At 39.5% G+C, this 23,046-nt stretch overlaps 1 protein-coding gene across 7 annotated transcripts in view; it reads right to left on the bottom strand.

Moving 5' to 3' along the window:
* The window catches only part of ZNF536 (zinc finger protein 536), a 400,318-nt gene that overhangs the window by 316,280 nt on the left and 60,992 nt on the right, over positions 1-23,046 (bottom strand). Inside the window, exon 1 of one of the 7 annotated variants that reach the window (XM_074968702.1) lies at positions 20,137-20,152. The exons of the other annotated variants lie outside the window; for them this stretch is intronic. The gene's annotated coding sequence lies outside the window, so the exon portion shown is untranslated. Of the gene's footprint in view, positions 1-20,136; positions 20,153-23,046 lie in introns of those variants that run through there. 7 annotated transcript variants of the gene reach the window in all.

The raw sequence follows: 23,046 nt of genomic DNA, 5'->3' as shown, positions 1-23,046 counted from the left end.
GTCTATTTGTTCTGTGAAACCATTTGATTGTATTGTCTGCTTTCCCCACAGCTCTCAGCCCCTTCATTGCCTCAACTTCCCTCCCCTCCATCGATTCATTAGTCTAGACCTTTATAGTTAGCCTCTTCTCAAGCTGTTTGACTCCCTTATCTCTAGAGCCGGTCAAACATGCTAATAATTTTTCATGAAAAAAATCAAAATTTGTTAAATAATTTTCATTCTGCAGGTCTTCAAAAGAGATGATTTTTCAGTTTTTTAAAAGCTTTCAAAATCATTATTTTTCTTTTTCTTTTCTTTAGAGAGGATGTTGGGTTTTGGTTCCTTCTTCCCTTCTCTATTTCACCTCCTCTCCTTCCCTCCCACCTCCTTCTATTTTGCCACTAGAATGGGGGGGGACAAAAAAACAAATCAACCAAAACATCTTTGTTCGGTTAAAAAAAAAACAGAAGAGTTTGAAACAATGAAAAATTTTCATGAAAATATTCATTTTAGGAAAAAGGCCATTTTTCCCCTCAGAAAATGTTTTGAACAATAATTTTGACCAGCACTATTTCCTCCTGCCTATCTTGGACCTCCACATTTGTGGTTCCTTTACCCATGGCCCCATGAGGCTGAATACCTCTGGAGGAAATCTAGCAATCTCAAGGGCTTCTTCCACTCCAAGTTCCTGTTGCCTCCTTCCTCAAGTCTGCTAACTTCCTTGCTAAACAACTCCAATAATCATCTCCTCTGACTACAAAGCCCTTCTTGACCTTTTACTCCGCTTGAACTCTTTCTCCTTCCTATCTCTGCCCAAGACCTGACCAAATGCACAAAGGTAAATTCAACATGATCAAGGGAGAGGTTTCTCCCACCTACCGTCTCTTCTCTCCTTTCCTCTCACTCTTCCTTTCCTTCTGCATCCTAGGGCCTGACTATGAAGTCCTCCTGCAGCTAACTACTACTGAACCCTACTACACTCCCTCCAATCTCCTGATTTCTCTCCCTCCTTCCCTTGCTCACACCCTTAACCACTCTCTCCCTACCCTCTAGCTCTTTTCCTCCTAACTTCAGACAAACACTGGATATCCCTCTTCTTAAAACCCCTTCTTAGATGCCACCTGCCTCTCCAAATGCTACCAGCTCTCCCTTCTCTTCTTTTTCTCCAAACTCATTGAACATGATGCCCTCTATTTCCACTGCATCAGCTTCCTCTCTTCCAGTCCTGTGCTGGATCTACTTCAACCTGGAGCCAATTGCTTCACTCAGCTGAAGCTGTTCTTATAAAATGTTACCAATTATCTCCTCTTGGCCACAGCAAAGGTGTTATCTTTCCCCACCCTCCTCTATCTCTACTCTGCAATTGACAAAGTTGCTGGTTCTTGAAGCCACATGAGCACAGGGCTACTCTGATGGGTGCAATGGTCCAAAAGCAGAGGGCCTTTTATGGGCTCTCTACCTGCAAGTGAACTACACTCAGGGGATCAGATGCTAAGCTGGTATAAGTTGTCATAGCTCCATTCAAATCAATAGACCTATGATGGTTTATACTAGCTGAGGATCTAGCTCTACGAGAACAAGCTAGAACACTGAGCCCACTCTGGCCATTTTAATGTCTTCCCACATGCCTTAGTCACTACATTTTCCTTTCTCCACTTGGTAGCCATGTTGTATGCCAATTCCTCTTCATCTGAACAAAGAGACTTTGCTACACAGTGGGAGGGTATGTTATGTGTGAAGTTTTGCAATGCACTGAAAATTATTCAAAAGAAGTGTTTCAATTAAGCTGAGTTTAGCAATAAATTAAGCTTTTGTCAAGAGTCATTTTTTAAAAATAGCTTTTCTCAGAGAGAAGAATGGGAGTGCTATTGCCAGGAAGACAGAGTATATTTCATAGGATATTTGTTTAATGGCTTATGTGTAATGAGTTTGCTGGTCTCAGAGCAGTTCCCAGTGTAAAGTCGCCACAACACCAAAAAACAAACCCCTCAACCACCTTAACTGGCAGCTATTATGGGAGTCCTATCAGAAGGCCAGAACTTGTCATTACTCCCTAGAAACCATAGACTGGGCTAGTTTGGGAAAGTTTTCATTGCTGATGTCCGTTCCCTGAATAAATAGGGGGCTTCAGTCTACAAGTCTGTCAAATCCATCAAGTTTCACAAGCATTAAAATCACTACATTGTAAAATTCTAAAATAAAACTAATAAAATATATCTTGCCTAAGCATTGTCTGGTGCAATGCTATGGGGTGTCATCCACAAATGAAGGGACTGCCCACTGGCAAAGCTGCCATAAATATTAGCCTTCATAAACTGAGCAGTGCATTTTGCAGTTTTTAAAAGAACAACTTGATATTGTACAGATAGCTGCATCCTTTTATACTGGCATGCTAAGTAATTGAAAACAGACTAAACGGGGATAGGAGAGCACACGTCAGTGTTAAAGCAGTGTAAAACTCCTCAGTAAACAGAAGCCAAGTTGTGCTGATTTTAGAGTAAGGAAAAAAAGATTTGCTGAAAGCTTCAAGACATTGGGGAAAAAATGCTCCACTATGCCAAATGTATTGAAATATAGAACACAATAACAAATCTATTGGGTTCCGTACTAGTCAAATTCTGAAACACTGGAAAATATAATCAGGGCCTTACTGCAGTGGAATATTAAAAAAAAAATAAACAAGATTCTGAAGATCACTAAAAAATGACTGCTTCTAAAGAGTATAAAGGAACAAGCCACGACAAATGATTCTGATTCACAAGAGAAAAAAATGGAAGAACAATACCTTCTAAATACACTAACGGAAAAAAAAAAAGGAAAAGACTGCTACAATCTTATTATGCTTTGGGGGTAGAGCTGGTCAAAACACATCTGGTGGGAAATTCTAAGTGCTTGTCTACATTACCCGCTGGATCGACGGGCAGCGATCGATCCAGTGGGGGTCAATTTATCGCGCCTAATCTAGACATGATAAATCGACCACCGAGCGCTCTCCTCTCAACTCCGGTACTTCACCAGGTCAAGAGGTGCATGTGGAGTTGACAGGAGAGAGTCAGCTGTCAACTTACCGCACTGAAGACACTGTGGTGAGTAGATCTAAGTACATCAACTTCAGCTACGTTATTCACATAGACGAAGTTGTGTACGTCAGATAGATCCCTCGCTCCCTACACAGTGTAGAGCAGGCCTAAGATTTCAAAATCTGGCTTAATAAAAAATTGGGTCAAAAAGCTGACATCACAAAACTTTTTGCAAATTCAAACATTTCAAAATATTTTGTTTCAATATAGTTGAAATGTTTTAGTTTGATAAGGTTAAAGTTTTGTTTCAAGTTTATCATTTTGATTATGTTGTATCATAATCTAAAGCTTGAAACACTTAAACATGTATAATATAAATAGAATTCAAATGAAACCTTCTTGAAGCATTTAGATAATTGCCCATTAAAAATGTCAACAAAATTGGTATGTTCCCAAGAAATATTTCAGTTTCATCAAATCTGCATTTGCCAATGGAAAACTGGTCCACTGGAAATTTTCAACCAACTCCATTTAGGGGAAAATACCACCTCCACAGACGCCAATGGGAATCTTGAAATGATTCTCAAGAATAAGAATAGGAAAAGTTAGGCTCCTAATTTCTGATTTAGGTTCCTAAATAAATGGGCTAATTTTTAAAAGTGAAGAGCACCCAGCAGCCCTCAATGATTTCGGTCTACCAAAGCATGTGAGTTTTATCCTTGAAGCCAACAGGACTATTCAAATGCTTAATGTTACATACCTGCTTCAGTGCTTTGCTGGACTAGGGCCGAAGAGCCAAATTCTGATCCCCTTATTCATACTTAATAACACTTTATCCTAAAAGTCCCATCGATACCAGTGGTACTGCTCATGCAGTAGGTACTGTTCTACACGTGTTAGCATACCAGATTCTGGCCCTACTGTTGCATAAATACCATAATTTACATTGTTTGTTGTAAGTTTATGACTAGAGATGGTCAGAAAATGGATGGTTTTTCCTCACACAAAATTTCAATGAAAATGAAAGGAAAATTCTGGGTTTTGTTGAAAACCTGAAAACCAACGAGTTTTTGGCTTTTGACAAAAACTCAAAATTTCCCACTGAAAACTTACAAAGAAACTTACTGGAAAAAGTCATTTAGTCAAAAAACAAACCTATTTTTCTGTGCAAAACCAGTTTTAATGGAAAATTTTCAACCAGCTCTATTTGCAAAACCACTTTTTCCTATGGTTTCCTCTTTTGTATTTCTGTATTTTTGTATTTCTCTTTACTACAGAATACCACTCAAAACTGGTACTTCCACAAGTAAGGTCAGCACCCTATTTGAAACACCACTCTTTTGTATTTCTGTGCGGTTTTTTTCAAAATCCTTTATTACCAATATTAAACGTATAAAAACAAGAGACATTGCTGATTGTCTTTTTTAAAGTACATAAATTTTAACTTGTGTAATGGATGATGGAAAAAATCCATTAAATAAATGAAACAATCTTAAAGGTTATTTCATTTCTATATTTTCCAGAATATTTCATTTATTGATATAAAAATAAAAGCAATTTTTTCTTTATAAAAAAGAGACTTGGTTAAAGTTTTAGTTAGGATCAACTCTGTATAGTAATATTTAAACAAAGCCACAGGACTGGAAGTACAATACAATACAGTTTTTTACTGTATTTCAAATTTACAGTCCTTTAGATTTGCTATTTCAGTTATTATTAGTAAAAAAAAATTAGTACAAACCAAAAAAAATTCTATTCCCACTTTCACATTTCTTTAGATCTTAACCTGACATTAATGAGCAAATACACACTAGGATGATGATCGTCCTGTAGGGTAAAATGGCTCATATACTATGTTGATAAGTTAAGATGAAAGAAATCCAGAACAAAGACACTACAGTGGAGATATGTTTAGATTCCAAAATATTTGTATCAGTCAACAAAGGCAGAAACACCCAAAACAAAAACAAAAAAAAAACCCTGACAAGCAGAAACATCCACTTCTTTGACTTGACTGTATAATAAATACACTGTATAAATTAACACATTATTCTATTACTATTCCTAGCTGTCACTTACAATACATAGCTACATTAACATTATATACATATTTTCCATCTGGCCTTTGATGCATACTTGTAGTTTCCATTGAATATCAATAGCATCCCTGAGTATGCATGTGAAGGCAGGATTTAACCTATCGGAGACACAACGAACAAGTCAAAGGAAGCCACCACTAAGACTGAAATCCTGGCCCCACTGATGTGAGATTGTATTTGATAAACCTCTGCTTAAAGTCAGTGACACACTGCCTCCCAAGCCTTGGAATGAGGCATCATGAACTGCACCGGGCAAACCATTCAAGCAAAAACCAGAACACACCAAGGGGGTTAAGGAAAACTTTGTTCCGAGAAGTTGACATTGGTCACCTAAAAGGCATTTCCAGTATGTGGAATATAATAGTCACAACCCACGTATAACTATGATCTCTTTAGGGGAATTTCTTTAGGGCAGTAAATGTGTGCAAATGCTTTTCTTTAAATTTTCTTTTCCTCTAGGTGAAGTGGCTTTGTGCACCATGGTGCTGACCTGTGTCCTTAGGATCAACTGCCTATAATATAATCATGATGCTCATAACCCATCATAGCCTAGCACCGTGTGCTAGCGTTGGGATCTGATTGATCTGTCACTAGACACAATACAATTCTAACACAAGGGCATGCATATACAAAAGAGAGACCATGTGCATCAAGAGTAGATTATAAGCGATAAGGATGGATTGGTAACAGGATACCAACTTACTTGCAAGTATGGCAGGTACACTGGTCTACCATCTTGACTGACTACAATAAATACCACTCAAAACTGGTACTTCCACAACTACGGTCAGCACCCTCACCAATCAGCGTTGCCCAAGAGGTGACAGAAATCGTGCTTTTAGAACTGGTATTTCTTGTAATGATGTCATTCAAACTGGTGCCAAACACCAAGAGAGGCACAAAGTCAAATACCCAACCTACGTTTAGAGACTGATGGCACAGCTAGCAGTGATGAAAGGTGCACTGGGTGAGTGCTGCAGCAGGCCAGGACAGGGGGGCTGAAGAGAGATATTAGAAAGAATTCTTTCTGAAAAAAATTGATTATTTAAAACATTTATTTCAAATTAGTTAAAGGAATGTAGTGCTTTTCAAAAGGACCAGATTAACAGCACTACGTTAACGCACAGAATAGATCAGGTGTGGGCAAACTTTTTGGCCCGAGGGCCACATCTGGGTATGAAAATTGTATGGCGGGCCATGAATACTCATGAAATTGGGGGTTGGAGTATAGCAGAGAGTGAGGATGAGGACTCTGGCTTGGGGTGTGGGCTCTGGGGTGGGGCCAGAAATTAAATTAAGAGTTCAAGGTGTGGGAGGGGCTCCAGGCTCGGACCAAGGGGTTTAGAGGTCGGGAGGGGGATCAGGGCTGGGGCAGGGGGTTGGGGCATGGGAGGGACTCAGGGATACAGGCTCTGGGCGGCACTTACCTCAAGCAGCTCCCAGAAGCAGCGGCATGTCCCCCTTCTGGCACCTACCTGGAGGCGCAGCCAGACAGCTCTGCATGCTGCCCCGTCCGCAGGCGCAGCCCCAGTAGTTCCCATTGGCCACAGTTCCCGGCCAATGGGAGCTGCGGGGGTCGTGCTTGGGGTGGGGGCAGCATGCGGAGCTCCCTGGCTGCCCCTACATGTAGAAGTCAGAGGGGGGACATGCTGCTGCTTCTGGGAGCCGTGCGGAGCCTCGGCACGCGTGGAGCGGGGCAAACCCCTGGCCCCACTCCCTGGCTGGAGTGCCGGAGTAGGGCAAGGCCCTGATCCCGCTTCCCGGCAGCAGCTCAAGGATCTGATTAAAATGTCTGATGGGCTGAATGCGGCCCCCGGGCCATAGTTTGCCCATCCCTGGTATAGATCAGTATGGGAAAGTGAATAGCACACTTCTCCATGCTCTCTTGACAGCGATCTATCACCTCTAGGGTAAGAGGCTTATTCAGTATTGAAGACCAGGGAGTCCTTGGCCTCTCAGTTGAGACTATGACCATGTATGCTATCTGGTATCAAAGGTGGTGTTTTAAGTGATGTGGATGCTGGATTTAGGCAACACATTTCTTATTTCACATTGGTCAAACAGCTGCCATATAGCAATGCCTTTTGGTCACACCTGAATTAGGTTAACTATGAAATGGGTCACATTCCATTACCAACCTTCAGAATCATCCAGAACCACCTTTTTTACTGAAGTTTTCCTAAACTCCATTTTTTCCCACTAGGTGATGCCTTCAGTATATGCCAAAATAAACTATCAAAGCCAGATTTCGTTTGAATGACCAAGGGAAGTCCATAGGCTTTCAGAGTGGGTTTGGCTATGCAGGTTCCTGAAGTTATCCCTATCCCTTCATAATGACACGTGAAAGTATGGATGGTCCAAAAAAATTCAGTGGAAAATAGAGTTTGCAATTAAATAAATTTTTGTGGAAAGTGTCTGCTTTCTTATAAAATTTTCAATTTCATAACAGAAAAAACAAAGACCCAAAATTATTTGGTTTTCAAAAGTCTTTGGCCTTCCAGTTTTCGGTTTTTCAATGAGAAGTCAACATTTTCTGTGGAAAATAAAAATAAATTTCCAACCTGCTGTACCTGAAAGAGAGGGTGGAAGGATATTCCAAAATACAGAAGGCACCAGCAAAGAAAGAGTGATGCTCCATCTTTATGGAATAAATAATGGACTAGTTGGAACAACTTGGACCAAGTGTTACTTGACTGGATATTTCTTCACTTACAGAATAAATATATATCATTCACGTTCATTAGGTTTCTCTCATTTTAAATCTGTGTTACAACTACATACTAGAGCTGCCTCAAAACCCTGTTGTAGCTCAGGTGAAATATGTAGAAACTCGCTGAGGAAAAGAGCAAAAAACTTGGGATGATTCCTCTTATAATTATGACTAAAGAAGTGATTTACTTAAGAGTGAATGATAATGACATACCATCAATCCTGTTGTATCTCTTCTGAGCCTCAGATAATCTCAGTTTGTTAAATTAAAATATCTGACAATATAATTTTGCAGCCATTAAAGCTGTTGTTGTGCCACGGAGTTTGGCACAGATTCTTGGGTATGTGCATTTAAAACCCCTAAATACATACATATATAACTTTGAAATTTGCTCACTGCAAAAATTCATGTCACTAAGTCTCAATGGCATCAACGTTTGCAGAAAAGAAAGAGTGTGAGCATAAGCTCTAGTGAGTTCATTTAAAAATTCAAGTGAACCTTCATTCTTTTTTTTTTTTTTTTTTGCACTTTAGGCCAAACCCATCTCTCTAACCTCTGGGCACATAGTACAAGAATTCACATTTATATTCACTCAGCTTTCACAGCTTACACCTGTTTTCAGAAGATGTGTGCTTTCCCCATTCTGAGCCAGGGTTTGTTTCAAATTCTGCACAGTATATAATCGTATTTGTGTAAAACTGGACACCCAGAAACAGAAGCACCCAAAATCTGAGGCCCCTTTTGAATATCTCTGCCTATTCTTTTTCAGGCAACCAGAACTGCTCCTGTATAAAACTTGTATCTCATCAGAGCTCATTCTAGATAAGTGAATCATGTCACAAAAACCAAGGCTAAAAAAATCGAACAGTTTGAAACTTTAAGGCCTTTTAAGCTTTGTCCTGTCTCTAATTCATGTATTGTATTTTCACCAGTGATATGTGAAAAAAGGTACAGACTTCTCCGTGCTCATCCTCTTTAGGAATAAAATACAATTATTATTTACATACAGTTATGTAAAAATATTTTGCAGCAAATGAGAAATATAAACCTTTCAGGGGTGGGGGTCTGCCCCTGTTCTCTAGTGAAGAGAGAGAATTGTATTCTGAGGGGCTATAGGCAATTACCAAGCCTGCACCAGGTCTAGGAGGTGGAGTCTACTCTGCTCAAGAACCCAGGTGATGACATCTGGGAGGTACTGCTCATGCGCAGTGCATCTTTGATTCCACAAATGAAGTCAGGGATCTCAGCTGACAGCTCTGAAATCGAGATTTCAGACAGTGGGCATTCCCACAGTTAAACTAGAGTAGGAGGAAATGAAGGAACTAAAGAGGTCCAGTGGATAGGGCCGTGGAACTGTGACTAATGAGAGTTGAGTTCCACTCCAGCTCTGTGAACTTGGACACGTGCTGATTGATCTTCACATGTCTGTGTCTCTTTCCCCTCCAACCTTTTGTCTGTCTTGTCTATTTAGATAATAAGCTCTTCGGGGCAAGTATTGTCTCTCACTACATATATAGCACTTAGCTCAAATCTTGGTTGGAGTGCTGGGCACTGCTGTAATACAAGCAAAAACCAAAAGCCTCCAGGAGTTACCAAGTGTGTTGCATACAGACCTGGCCCAATCCCTCTCTCTCTCTCTTCCTGCATGGGAAGGTTGGAGGAGAGAGAGGAAAAGAGGAGCAGAATGTGTAGAGAAGTGCATAGCTGGGCTGAGACATACATGTACACGTAACTCCAATGACTGCGAGCAGAATTTGATAATTTTCATCCTTAGTCTCTTTACCTTGTTGCCACATCGCTGCGCACTGAGTATTATCCCACTATATCCCAGTATTTCACATGTCTCTGTTTATTAAACACACATTTTTAAGGCTATCTGGCAATATGAATTTTTGCTGTCATCCCCTAATATTAATAGCTATTGTTTAACATGTTTTTATTATAAATATTACTTTTCGTAGAACTAGTGATCCTATATATCTATATGATATATGTATATTTAAAGATTGGCAAAAATGAGATTAATTACATTTGTACAGTACCTTGCACAACAGGGCTGGGGCTTCAAAGTGACACTGGCATAGAAATTCATAAAATAATAATACATTATATATAAAAATATACCACCATAAATTCTTTGTCTCATGTTCATTTTGCCCACTCCTTCGAAGTTTAACAGCGCTTTAGAAAAAACAATGTCAACTAGCTTAAGAGAGACAAAAATCCTGATCAGTGACAAAGAGTTTTATAATAACGATGTATAAGAAAAAAGGAATTGTTCAGGGTGGTTCAATGGGCTATCACTAAGAGTAATAAGATAAATCGGGGACTTAAAGGATTTCAAGAGAACGTTCCTGAAAATGTTTTCTGTAGACTTTGGAAGTTAAGTAGTTGGAACCTCAAACCTTGGGACATTTAAACCTAGACTGGAAAAAACACAACCAAATATCTTCTAGGGAACAATTCCATCAACAAGATGGAATAGATGCATAATAGGTCTTTTGTTGCTCTGATTTTTATTATTCTAATCAATCACCCTTATTTTATACAGATCTCAAAAATTATGTTTGTGAGAAAATTATGACTCTGCGTTTATTTTTTATATATCTACACACACGTGTATATGCATATATATACACACACATGTACACATACACATATGATTTTAAAAGCACAAAGTACAAAAAACAATTTTGCATCTAATTTGCACATCCTATAGCTGCAATTGCATGTGTAAATAAAGTAACAAGATACTTAAAGCTAAGTATTGTTATTTGCAAGCACAATTTGCATGCACAATTGTGATAATTCGCCTCACAAACTATGCAGGTAATTGTACACATATTTTGTGTAATGCATTTAAAAATTAGGCCAAAAATGTAACAGTATCTGTTTGGACATATGTCCTCCTTCAGCCAATGAAACTCACCCAGTCTATGAGCTGTGCCTGAAGGCTTAATAAAACAGAAAATATATGGGTTGGATCGTGGATAGAAGTCAAAGCCAGATGAGGGGACTATGGAAGTGTCCCAGGAGGAATTCTATCTAATCCAGCTATAATTTCACCATAGGGTCTTGGGGAGTAACAGCTATGTCACCCTGGGTGAGACTACAAGACTGCACTGATCTCAGATCTGTTGACTGGTGCACAGGGAAGAATAGAGCCATGGCACTATCATCCTCCTTCCTCTCCGCCCCACCCCTTTTGGAAAGGCTAGCATTCCTCATGGCACTTTTTAGAATCCACAGTGAGAAGAACCAGAGATTTCAGAAAGTCCATGAGGGATTTTGCTACCGCCCATCTGTTGAAGGTGGATGGCACTTAGATATGATGCTAATGGGCAGCAATGCCAAACCTTTTAAAATAGAGAGATAGAGACTCAGCTGTGGGCTGCATCAGTGCTCTCACGTCACAATGTGTCTGGCTTCGCTACAGGTATGCAAGATGGACTGAAAGAGGGAGGATAAAGGCTTCAGTCTGGCTCTCTATGTATGGAATTGTCAGATAAATGGGATTTTCAGAAGGGAGACTCTCTTATCAACTAAGAAAGTGGCCAACAAAGCACAATGTTGTGTGTACTTCAACAGAGACAGAGAACAATAAAAGGGGATGGGGGAGTGACGAAGGTATTTTCACTCTAAGTTTTTATCCTACAATAGGAATAATGATCCAGGGCTTTCACAGATAGTTTGGCCTGGGGTTATCATAGCATTATGAAACAGTGCCTCACATTGATTTCTATAGAAAATTCCCATTTACTTGAATGGGTGCTGCAGATGTAGAATGATAGCAGCATATAGCTCTTAGCCATTAATGCCCAGAGCGTTCATAATTATTATTATACATTAGTGAGGATACAGTATATTTATTATACAGACTACAGCAGGCCTCTTTTGCGAGCTGCCCTGGGCCTGTTCTCTGAGCCACATCAAGCAGGAAGTTTAAATGAAATGGCTCCCCAGTTTCTTAAATGGTTTAATAAAACATATACTGACTGCAATATTCAGTTTATAGTAGCAAACTATTGCCCCTTGGTTTGAAAAATGACCTCTAGTTGGCAATTTTACTCTCAGCTTCAAAGATTATAGTCCACTGTTGGTCATTTTCTCAATCCACAGGGCAATACTTTTCCATAACAAGCTCAAACGGCAATCAGTATTTGTAGACTGCTACACAAGTTGAAGATAATATGCCTCAACACATTCTGTTATATGACTAAACAAAAGAAGAAATAACCTGGTGACACAGACACATGGAGAAAAGGAATGCTAGTCTCCTGATGCTGAGGCAGCAGAAAAGTAAATTTCTTTGTATTTTGCAGATTTATATTGCATTTGATGCCTTTAATACAAAATAAAGGTCTCTAATTTGATTCTCTTTTTACTAATGACATTTATCTTTGTATTGTCTTAGGTGTATTCTTATCTTAATGTATTATAGCAAACACTGGATCCTGTTAGTGGCTGTCAAATTTACAAACTTTAATGAGTGATACCCTAAATTATAAAATCATATCATCATAATACATTCAGAGCCCAATTTTCAAACAGATGCCTCAAATATCCAACGCCTGTGGGCATATAAAATATATCACTTTTATGGGCCTGATATTGGGAGACTCCTATAAACTTCAAAAGGCCCTAAATGGTTTTTTCAGCATCTAAATGTGGGATTTGAATATCATGTTAAGGTGCTTACATTTGAAAAACGGGTTTCCCCACTTACAGATATTTTGTGGGGAGACTTGTCTTGTGGATAAGTCATAGGAGCAGGAGGCAGGACATCTGGGTTCTGTTCCCAGCTCTGCCCAAACTTCCCACATAACCTTCTCTGAAAAATGGGAATCATAATATCTACCTAGCTAAGAGGAGTGTTGTGTGGCTTAATTAATTAATAAATGAAAGATCTTGCAGATCCTCCACAGTAAATGCAAAATATTATTATTGCAAGGATGACACCCACTCCTGTATGCATAAAGCCTGAGAGCTCTGGTGCATGCAGTGCATGGGATTTTTGAATGTGTTATTTACCCATATCCAGAGCCAAAGTGGAACAAATTGCACAGGGTCCTGGAGCCAATGATTTAATGTGAAAGTGAATCTGCAGCCCTGTCACCCTACCATCGATGTGGGGGTCCAGCACCAAGCCCTCTGTTCCATATAAATGTGGCACAGAGGCTGTTGCAGGGCTCCCTGGCTAAATAATATCTATCAGCCCACCCAATGTGAATAAGCTGTTCCAGACATGCCTCACCTGCCCCCAGTGTTGCATTTTGGGGTGCCAGAATGGCAACCTTTTCTGAGACATGTAGGGGCTCTACGGGCACTCCTACATTGCTGCTCAACCACTGATTCCCATGCGGCCCTTACTTAGGGCTTAAGCAGCAGGGAGGGCCTTTTGCTAACCCCCACACCGGGATGAATTGTATCCATAAGTGCTGACATATTTGGGCTAAAGAAATTGTTCATATCTGACTGCCAGAAGATGATGGCCCTCTATTTTAAAACTCTGTGGTGAATTTACATGCTTAATTCATTAATACTATTTGGTGAATTCGATTATACATTTTTATGATTTTAGAAAAAAAAAAGCTTCTTAGTATAAAAAAGCAGCAATTTCCTTTTTTAAAACATTTTTCATTTTTAAAGTATAAAAATGGCACATATGTACCATAGCATAATGGATTAATTAAGGAATATTATGTTTATCCTACATCCCAACCGAGTTGTACATCTTCATAACTCACTCATAAAAAATAATGTATTATCCCATTCTCAATAATGATATAACTTCTATTTTTACCATACCTCTTCAGAATAAATTGTTCTAAATTGGATTATCCTGAGATACAGTAAGGAATGTACAAAAAATTACATTGTTATTTTAAGAATATACATTGCTATGTATGAAAATCATAATCTTCTCACTGTGCTTTTGAACTGTCACATTATTCCCACTGTTATGAAATCAAGCTGCTATTGCCACACCTAAAATCAAATGCAATGCACATTACATCCCTTTGCATATACAATGTATTTGTTGCCTTAATCACAAAACCACCCAACAGTATTTTTATGACTATTCCTTTGTTATTGACAAATCACGTATGTAGGTAACACACAAATCTGCATGCAAAGGCTCATAAAAGCCTCAAATTTCTAAATCAACAGATGAAAAATCCCAAAATAATAATGTACAGATGTTCCTTATTTAAATGAGCTGTTGGCATTTAATGCTGCCAATCAAACGTGATAAAATTCGTGAACTTCCAGGTATTCAGCATTTACAGTGGATAATTGTTTTAATCAAATGATCATTCCAGATGACTGAAAAAAATTATTGTTCAATAAATATAAAATGGTATAATGCTGATGCTATCTTTGGGTTACTTTAAAAGAGGTCAATTGAATGGTATTGTTCATTACCATATCCTTTTCCTATTACATCTAAGATTGGTTGTTTTTGCTGTCCTTAAAACTGAAATACTTCACTAAAAGTACATTATCTGTACAGTAACCCTCTTCTCGAATATAAGATGGAATATCAGAGTTTCTAATCCTGCGCAGATAATCATTCCAATCCATAGTATACTTTACTGTAAAGACAGAGTAATACAATATGTTTGATAAATCATGTATGTACTGTGTACAAGGAAAAAGGTTTCTCTCTTGCCCTACAAGATGCCCCTGTATTAAAAAAAAAAGTCACATTAAATGTTGCCATTGTAGAATCATGAGACGTTTTATAACAGAGACATCTAAGCTTAAAGGAAGGAAGGTGGCCTATAGGTCAAACAAGTTTCTGATGAGAAGTGATTAAGCCAAAGTACTGTTCCACTGATTATCAGTTTTCATCCATGCATCAAATCCTTGAGTCTTCTATTGGTTAAATAAAGCTGATCTTTATTTTTTTCAAAGCAAAAGAAAATGAAATCCTCCCCAGTTCTTTTACTTGATTTGGAGCCATCTAGCTATGCACGCTGGGTGTGTAACCAGCCTCTAACTACTGGGGGTTGAAAGGAAATTTTCCTTGGGCACAGATTAACCCATAACTGCTTACTCTAGGGTTTTTTGTACCTTCCTCTGAATCATCTTCTCCTGGCCGCTTTCGATGACTAGATACTGTACTAGATGGCCCACTGGTATGATCCAAAATGGCAATCCTACGTTTGATGTGATCCACAGCCCACTAAAGCCAATGGCTTCCATTGACTTCAATGATCTTTGGTTCTGGCCAATTGTTAGCCTAACTACAAGAATTTATTGCCGTTACCATTGCCTGCCCTCCCTCCCCTCTCACACCTATTGCTTGTCACACTCACTTGCTGCATCTTGTCTTAAATGAAGCCCCAATCCATCCCACTGAACCCGGTTCCCAGACCTGTGCATCCAAGCCCCAGGGAATTCCAGGGGCTCCCTGACTGGAGGATCAGGACCTTAGAATAGTAAGCTCCTCAGGGCAGGGTCCATGTCATGCTATTTGTACAGTGCTAACCACCATTTTTTAATGATCTTAAAGTCTTTTTTAAATTAGCATTACAGAACAGCGTAACTGCATAATCAGAAATAAATTAATTAACAAAAAATGAATTTATTACCTGATAATTATTTCACTGTGACTCAGTTACACCCGTGCGGAATGATGAGTAAGTAAGTCAAGCAGGCAGGCTGCAGCCTATCATGAACCATCATTTTAATTCCCCTATGTCCTAATGTACTTCTCTTCCCATGTGTAGCAGGGTGGTCACTACTCCTCATGGCCAGGGGTCCTTTTGTAGGCACCCTGCCCTCTTGCTGGCCCCTTAAGCACTCCACACAGTCACTGTTGTGACACACAGCACCCTTACCCGGGCTGATTTAATATCAAATAAAGTTCACGCAGTCCTCAGAGTCCTTAATCACAAAATAGTCCAAACACTCCTCCATGAGTCCCCAACATAAAGTCCATAATCATAATTCAACAGTTCATACTGAGCTCTGGTTCTTCTGCCACACCCAGAGCTCTTCCTCGGTCAGTCTGCTCCACCCAAAGCCATTGGTCCCAGTCCTTTCCAGCTGGAACTTAGCCCTCCAGCCCTGGCTTTCTTCTCCTTCAGAGTCTCTCCTGTTCTGAAAGAACATGTGGTCTCCATACCACCCTCCTCCAGAGAACTCATCCCAATTAGATGAAAGAGAGGGGAGCCCTGCCCCACCCTATGGTCCAGGGCTCCTCTTCGCAGGCCCTTAAAGGGAATGAACCCTGTGGGGGGGTTTCCTCCCATACAACTCCTAATTATCCAGGCCCACTTCTTCCCTTCTGCTACCAGGTCATTTTCTGGGCCTTTATTCATTCCAACACCTGGAATGGGGTCTTCTGGAAACCATTATTCTTAAAGGGATAGAACACCATTTACTTACTGGAAATCTCTAAGAACCAGCAAAACTGAGACGTATGGAGGACAATGTTTCTTCTACTACATGCACTGTATTATGCCCCAAAATGCCCATCTAAAGCGGCATGAGACATGAGGGCGACTAAGTCACAGAGATATGCCTTGGTTATCAGCAAGAAGAAAAGCTTCTAAGTAACACCCTCTCAGCAGTGAGATGAAGCAAAAATAAAAGAAAGAGCCAATATAAGTGTTCTTGCAAGGTATATCAACATAATTCTCTAAACCGGAAAAGCAAAGGTCAGTGACTACATTAAGGGTCAAGACTCAGACCCACAGTCATTAATTCATATAACCAAGTGAATATTAAGAAAAGATTCTCAAGTCCTCCATAGGACTTTGTCCCCTTTTTCAGGCATAGAGGTGGCCACTGAACTAGAAAAAATACCCCTAATCTTTACTGCAGCCTAGAGGCTTTGCATCTGATATAACTTTGAGAGTAAAGATTACCCCAACCACAAATACTGAGCTCTTTAGAGAGCTCCTTGAGAAGAGAAAAACAGACAAATTAACCTCCAGGAGAAACACTTTCCCTCTCTCTGAAGAAGCAGCCAGTATCATCATGATTTCAAGTTCTTACTTAGATAGAGTCTGGTATCAGAAAGAAAAAAGACCAAGGCCAAATCTCCAAACTGTGGTAACTATGAATCTAACCAAAAGGAACTGTTAGGTATCTTTGAGATTGATTGAAGGGGAGAAGCTGCTCTGATTGAAAGAAGAGAGGAAAAAAAGAGGATCTCCATCCTAGACTGTTGTTACTTTACAACCCAAGATCCATCATTAATTTAGTTCACTTGTTTACTTCGGGAGGAAATGTACTGAGCAAACTAGAGACACTCAAACTGTTCCTGCTGAAAGGGACTGTTGCATAAGTGGGAAAAGAGGAAAAGTTTGAGAAAAAAATATCTTCTAAACAGAAAATAAGGAATTTGAGGCCAAATCCTCAGCTGTTGTAAAATTGTGTAGGTCCATTAAGTTTAATGGACTATACCAATTTACATCAACTGGCCATTGCAGCAAACAATTCAGCGAAATTCAGCTGAGATTGGGAGAAAGAGGGCATCAAATGGAGCCTTTCCAGAGACTGTTAATGAGCTGTTCCTTTAGTGGTGGTAGATGAGGGTATGGGAAACCTCTCTTGGGTAGTAAAAAACCAGAAAAAGAAAACAGGACTTGTTTGTATTTTTAAGGCATCTATCACAGCTAGTCTCTCTCACTGCTGAACTCCTGATGGCCAATCACATTCAAAGGCACAAGAGGACAGAAATGACAGCATACACACCTTGAAGCTGCCAGAGTCAACACAGTACAATTGTACAGATGTTACACTGATGGCTTCTCTTGCTCATCTGCCCACTTTCCAAAGTCTCACTGTATTAGCCTATATTGCTAAAGAGGAACTCCTTGACTTGCTGTGTGAATTCATATAAGCTGCTGCACACCAAAGAGAACCCACAAAAATAACAGAGATAATGTTTGCCATCTCTTCAACTCAGAGTAAGGCAAAGGGGCTGAACATTTAGAGTGTAAAGGTAACAGACCATAGGACCCAAATATCTGGCCCTGTAACTGGCTCCCACCAGCCTGATTGATATAAGGGAGGGCTCTGATCAGCCTCCTTTGGTGGCAACTAAGTCACAAAAATATTTTTATTTATTTATTACATTTAGGAAGCGTCACTTTTCTCCAGAGTCCACAGCTACAATCTGAAAATATTTCGAGGGCTGGACTCTGAAACAAGCGTCTCAGTTGCTTTTAGTAATAAGATAATTATCGGTAACTATATACGGAATTACAATTTAAAAAAAATATCAAATAAAAACAGCTTTCATTTTTCCCAGTGTGTAGAAAACATTCTCTGCCTACAACTCAAATTATCATTCTTTCCTTTGTGCAAAATGAATTGACCCAGAAAACTAAAAGGGTAACAACCCATATTTGCTGGGCTTATTCAGCAGCCAAAAGTTCATGAAAAACACTGTTGTGTATCACATAGCAACCACTTGATGCCTATTATCAAAATACAGTAGTTATTGAAAAAGTAAAATCTTGCACTCTCAAATATAAAGCAGGGCTGTAATGTGTGTTTAGTTTTGTTGGGATATATTCAAGCCTTGCCATTTTCTTCCTTTCCACAGCTTTGGCATACTTGGTCAGCTATGTACTTTTCAGTTATGCACGGGCGGGGGCGGGGACTCCTGCAGTGTTTTGCGGAGAGGATACTGTCGATTGAGACCAGGGTTTGAGATCACTGTTAAGAGAGAAATTATATGTGCTCTATTTTTGCACAAGTATATTCAGTTTTTTTAAAAATGTCATATACAAGAGTTTGGGGAAGAGAGGAAAGAAACGGGTGATGATTATTGATTCAGCACTACACCTGTGGATTGTTGGCTACCCCCAGAGAAAACCACCACCAAATCCCCAGCAAGTAGTCTATAGGTGGACAGATGTCAAATTCGCAGTTTTGAATTTGTTTTTCTTACCAGCTCTAGTTCTGAGTCAGGATTGTGCGGCAATCTCTTAGCAGAATTTCATATCAGAAAAACAGTAAACTTAGGCAGAATAGAGAGAATGCCGTTTCTCCTAATTCTTTATTTTTATTTTTGCCAAAAAAATAAGCTTTTATATTGGAAGAAATAGAAAGTGTATTGTGGAAACAGTACAATATTAGCAATCTGGATTAAAAACTGGAGGAATGTCTTTATTCTAAAATATTTTTAAAGGAACAGCAAGTTGTAGTAGCTGCTAGGGGAACTTGAGCTGTAGGGCAGGCTCCAACCCTCACAGGAGTCAACAGAAAGATGCATTGTCTTCAACAAAAGTTAGCTCAGACCTCTACTTAAAATACAAGGCCAAGGCCAAAATGGATCTCCTTTAGCAACAGGAGGGGGAGATGAAGGGGAAGATGAGGAGGGCATAAACTACCCCACCGGTAGGCATCACATGCTATCTTCAAGGAGGTAATTTACAAATCTCTAGAGTACAGTATTTTTTAACAAATGTCAAGAAGGAATAGTTGACTAGCTTAGCTTCACTCTGCTATTCTTAGGTAAGGCTGTACGCATGCAGGTGTGCAACATTTCCCTTTGTTCTATCATACAGTATTAAGCTTGTTCAGATTATCTGCTTATCTAAAAGAGTGGTTAAAATTAGTTTGAGTGGTGGAAATATGAGATCACCAGCAGCGTACAGTAAGTGGCTAAGAAAACTAAAAAGGGAAAAAATCAGAATGCATGTTATTTCTGAGGTACCTTACCTTGAGCCTAGCTGATGCAGATAAGAGCATGTTTGCTGTTTCCATGATCTATCAAAAGAAAGTGAGTGCTAGGCAGTTAACCCCAACTTAATGTGTGAAGTAGCTAAGGTGCAGGAAGATGTGAGGGTGCATTAGGTAGCTAAAAATGAAGAGGTGGTTTTGATGTGATTGAAGATGGGTATGGCTGAATGTTTCCAAGATAAGATGGGGAACAAGGACAGAGTGAAGATGTATCCTGCAATGCTGTATGTGCTTCTGCTCCTCTCTATGAAAGCCCTGGGGGAAAGAAAAGACCACTTTCCCCACTCTGCTTCTTTATAGCACCCAAAGGCTACATACCTTCACCTATCCTCCCTTTTTACCTTCTTATGCATTGATATTGGAAAAAGTATACTATACTTGTATGCACACTTGAACAGAATATTTGCATTGTCAGATGATAGATGGGTATATGAAATACACAGGAATTTCCTATATACAGGAAATATGTGAGTTAGTCATTGGTAGATGATCTTACCATGACTGGATGAGGTAACTATGGTAAATACAAATGATTAATGAATAACCATTGTTTCAGTAGAACAGTCATGTCTAATTTACCAGCAAGATATTGGCATAATTGATAAAACAAAAAACAAACCATTAAATTTCGGTGAACAGTAAATTCATGAAAATGTTCCACTCTAACGAGAATTTGTGTATAGAGCAATAAAGCAGCATTTTCTGCCCAATTCCATCCCTTTCTGAAACTGTACACTTCTTTAGAGAGAGGGGTTCCAATGGTAATTCATGATCTACAAAAAAAGGTTCAGATTATCAGAAGAGCAATACCTACAATACTTTTATGCAAATTACTAGAAACAGATGAACCAAAGAATCAGTTGGAACAAGGGCTCAAAAGTCAAATCAAGCCTTACTCTGCGGCTTGAAAAAGTAAAAATGATTAATTTTACACTTCTAAAGCAAACCACTTTCACATTGTCATCTACAGATCTCAAAGCACTTCACAAACATCAATTAAATTGCAGGACACTTATGTTTATCCTACCAAAATGTGCCTGTTGAGGAATCAGTATTTAGACTTAAAGCAGGATCTGGTTTATGCCTTAGGCTTTGGAACTGGGATCTGAGGTAAGTTAGGACTATGGATTTGGCTCCAGATTCATTATGCAAATATTTCACAATGATTTCAGTTACATCAGAATGTGATACAGAAAAAAAAATTCTTCTTGACATGGATCTTACCTTGAACTAAGATGGCAGGTCAGGCTTGTATCCAGGATTTGAATCCAAAACCTTAACTCCACTGAAATACAAAGGGGCTCAATTCAAGGTTTCACTCTTGGTCCATCTCTATTTCTGTGTAGACAACAGTTCTAAGTAAAGTGATAGGGCTAGATTGTGTGGTCCAGTCAAGCTGCACTCAGTGCAAGAACAGAGAATGGGCAAAAGTGGCTTTAGGTTACTTTTGCAGCCCTTGATCCTTAGCCAGTGCAGTGATGGGCTGGTCCCCTGGTGCAGATTAGAACAGCCTAAAGGCTGCTGTACACTGCTCTAACTGCCAATAGGATTGCTAGAGTGCAGAAAAGTCCTAGCTACCCACCCCTCGGTCTACCAGACATAATCCCCTATGCCATGAGGAGAGTGGCACAGGAGCCACTAGTGTAGCTCTACATGATCCCAGGATTCCCCTGTTCAGGAAGAATAAGCCTTCACTGGCTGGAGCTGTTGAGGCTTCTTTTCAAAGGAAGACTGGCAGAAAGCTGCCTTAATGGTGCATTTGTCCCACAGACTGCCCCACGGACTTTTCATAGAGCCTCCTGCTGGAACAAATGCTGGGATGTTTAATGGAAGGAACAAGAATATTTTCAGAGAAACAACTGATGAAGATTTGAAAATGCTTTAGGTCATGGACTATCTAGTGCAAAATCTATCAAGACTATTGAGGGAAGTTCAAGGAGGACGGGGGGGAGAAATATTCTATTTAAAATTCAATTCTTTGTTGGAAAAAGAAAACTAAGACATACCCTAGAACTTGACACTATGACTACTACAACTTCAGGATTCATGAGTAATTAAGCAATGCACATGTAACCTGACTGTTCTAACCCAGTGAAAAAATGACAACTTCAAGGTAGCACCATTCAGTGGCCAAGCCACTACAATTTTGTTTGAGCTTCAAGTCGATTTCTGCTAGTCAACTAATTTTTGGCTGGCCTCTAAGGCAGGTTTCATTGTATATTAAACATTTACTTCATTATTTAAAATGGGGAAGCACTTTTTTCATCTTGTTTGAAACCCTTGAAATACAAAGATAAACAAAGGTTTCATGCTTTTTCTTTTTTCTGACTTGCTATTATATCACCAAGAATCAGTTTTATAGAGCAGATGAGAATGTCTTCTATTTAAATGATCAAGATACAAAATTGCATCCAATGTGGCAGAGAATAACATGATTACAAATACTGCAAGTAATATTATGTGACATATAACAATCACGGTCTAATTTTTTTTACTTAAAGTATGTGTAAAGATTCACACAGTTTATATGTTTGTATTGAAAATATTTTTCCTCGTTTAAGCTGATTGCACATTTCAAATCATATACAGCTGTACTTTTTAGCCTAAATCAAATAAGGATTCCATACAGAACCGCACAAATATTTGGGGTGTTTTTAGCCACTGTTGCTATTGACAAGATTAAAATATTTTTCTCATTCATTATTTATATTGATGTGGTGAAACAATGTGAAAGCGTATGCATTTAACACCATGTCACAAAGCAGAGCTAAAATGTGGACATACTGTTCCTCTGAGATTTAACTGAAATTGGTTAAGTATATGTCACCCTGTCTACAATAATGATATCTCTGGGTGATGAAGATTTAAGATTCTTTGTAAAGATGGCATGTTATCCAAACTCTTAAACCACACTGATTATGAGGGGTTTTAAATAGGTGTCCCGAGATTATCTCCTATATGAGAAAGAGCATTATGACCTAGGAACCTTGTAGCCAGTGTACAGGGATCACGTGTTCAGAGGAAGTAACACCAGAAAATCATTTTGATTCGACACCCTGCATGGAGAAAATATTTAGCTCAAAACCAGCCGGGGGGCAGCCGCAAGCTACCCAGAGTTTAGAGGCAGGTCCCAGTGTAACTTCAAGCCACTCCACCCAGCAACCCAGCAACATTTGTTGCCATTTGACTTTGCCCTCTACTTTGACGGTTTCTTGGCCTGAGAGTGCACAGTCCCCATCTGAGAGGTGGAGGCGGGGATCATGCAACAGAACATAAGAACGGCCACACTGGGTCAGACCAAGGCTCCATCTAGCCCAGCATCCTGTCTTCCGACAGTGGCCAGTGCCAGGTGCCCTAGAGGGAATGAACAGAACAGGTAATCATCAAGTGATCCATCCCCTGTTGACCATTCCCAGCTTCTGCTGAACAGAAACACCTGATTTTGGAGTCAAAATGCATGGATGCATAATGGCTGAATACAAAACCAGGTACAGCATTGCATGATGCCAACTGCCACTCACAGGGAGTA

The sequence above is a fragment of the Natator depressus genome, chromosome 12 (assembly GCF_965152275.1).
Source record: "Natator depressus isolate rNatDep1 chromosome 12, rNatDep2.hap1, whole genome shotgun sequence".
NCBI classification, from domain to species: Eukaryota; Metazoa; Chordata; order Testudines; family Cheloniidae; genus Natator; species Natator depressus.
This window is presented reverse-complemented; position numbering and strand designations above follow the sequence as displayed.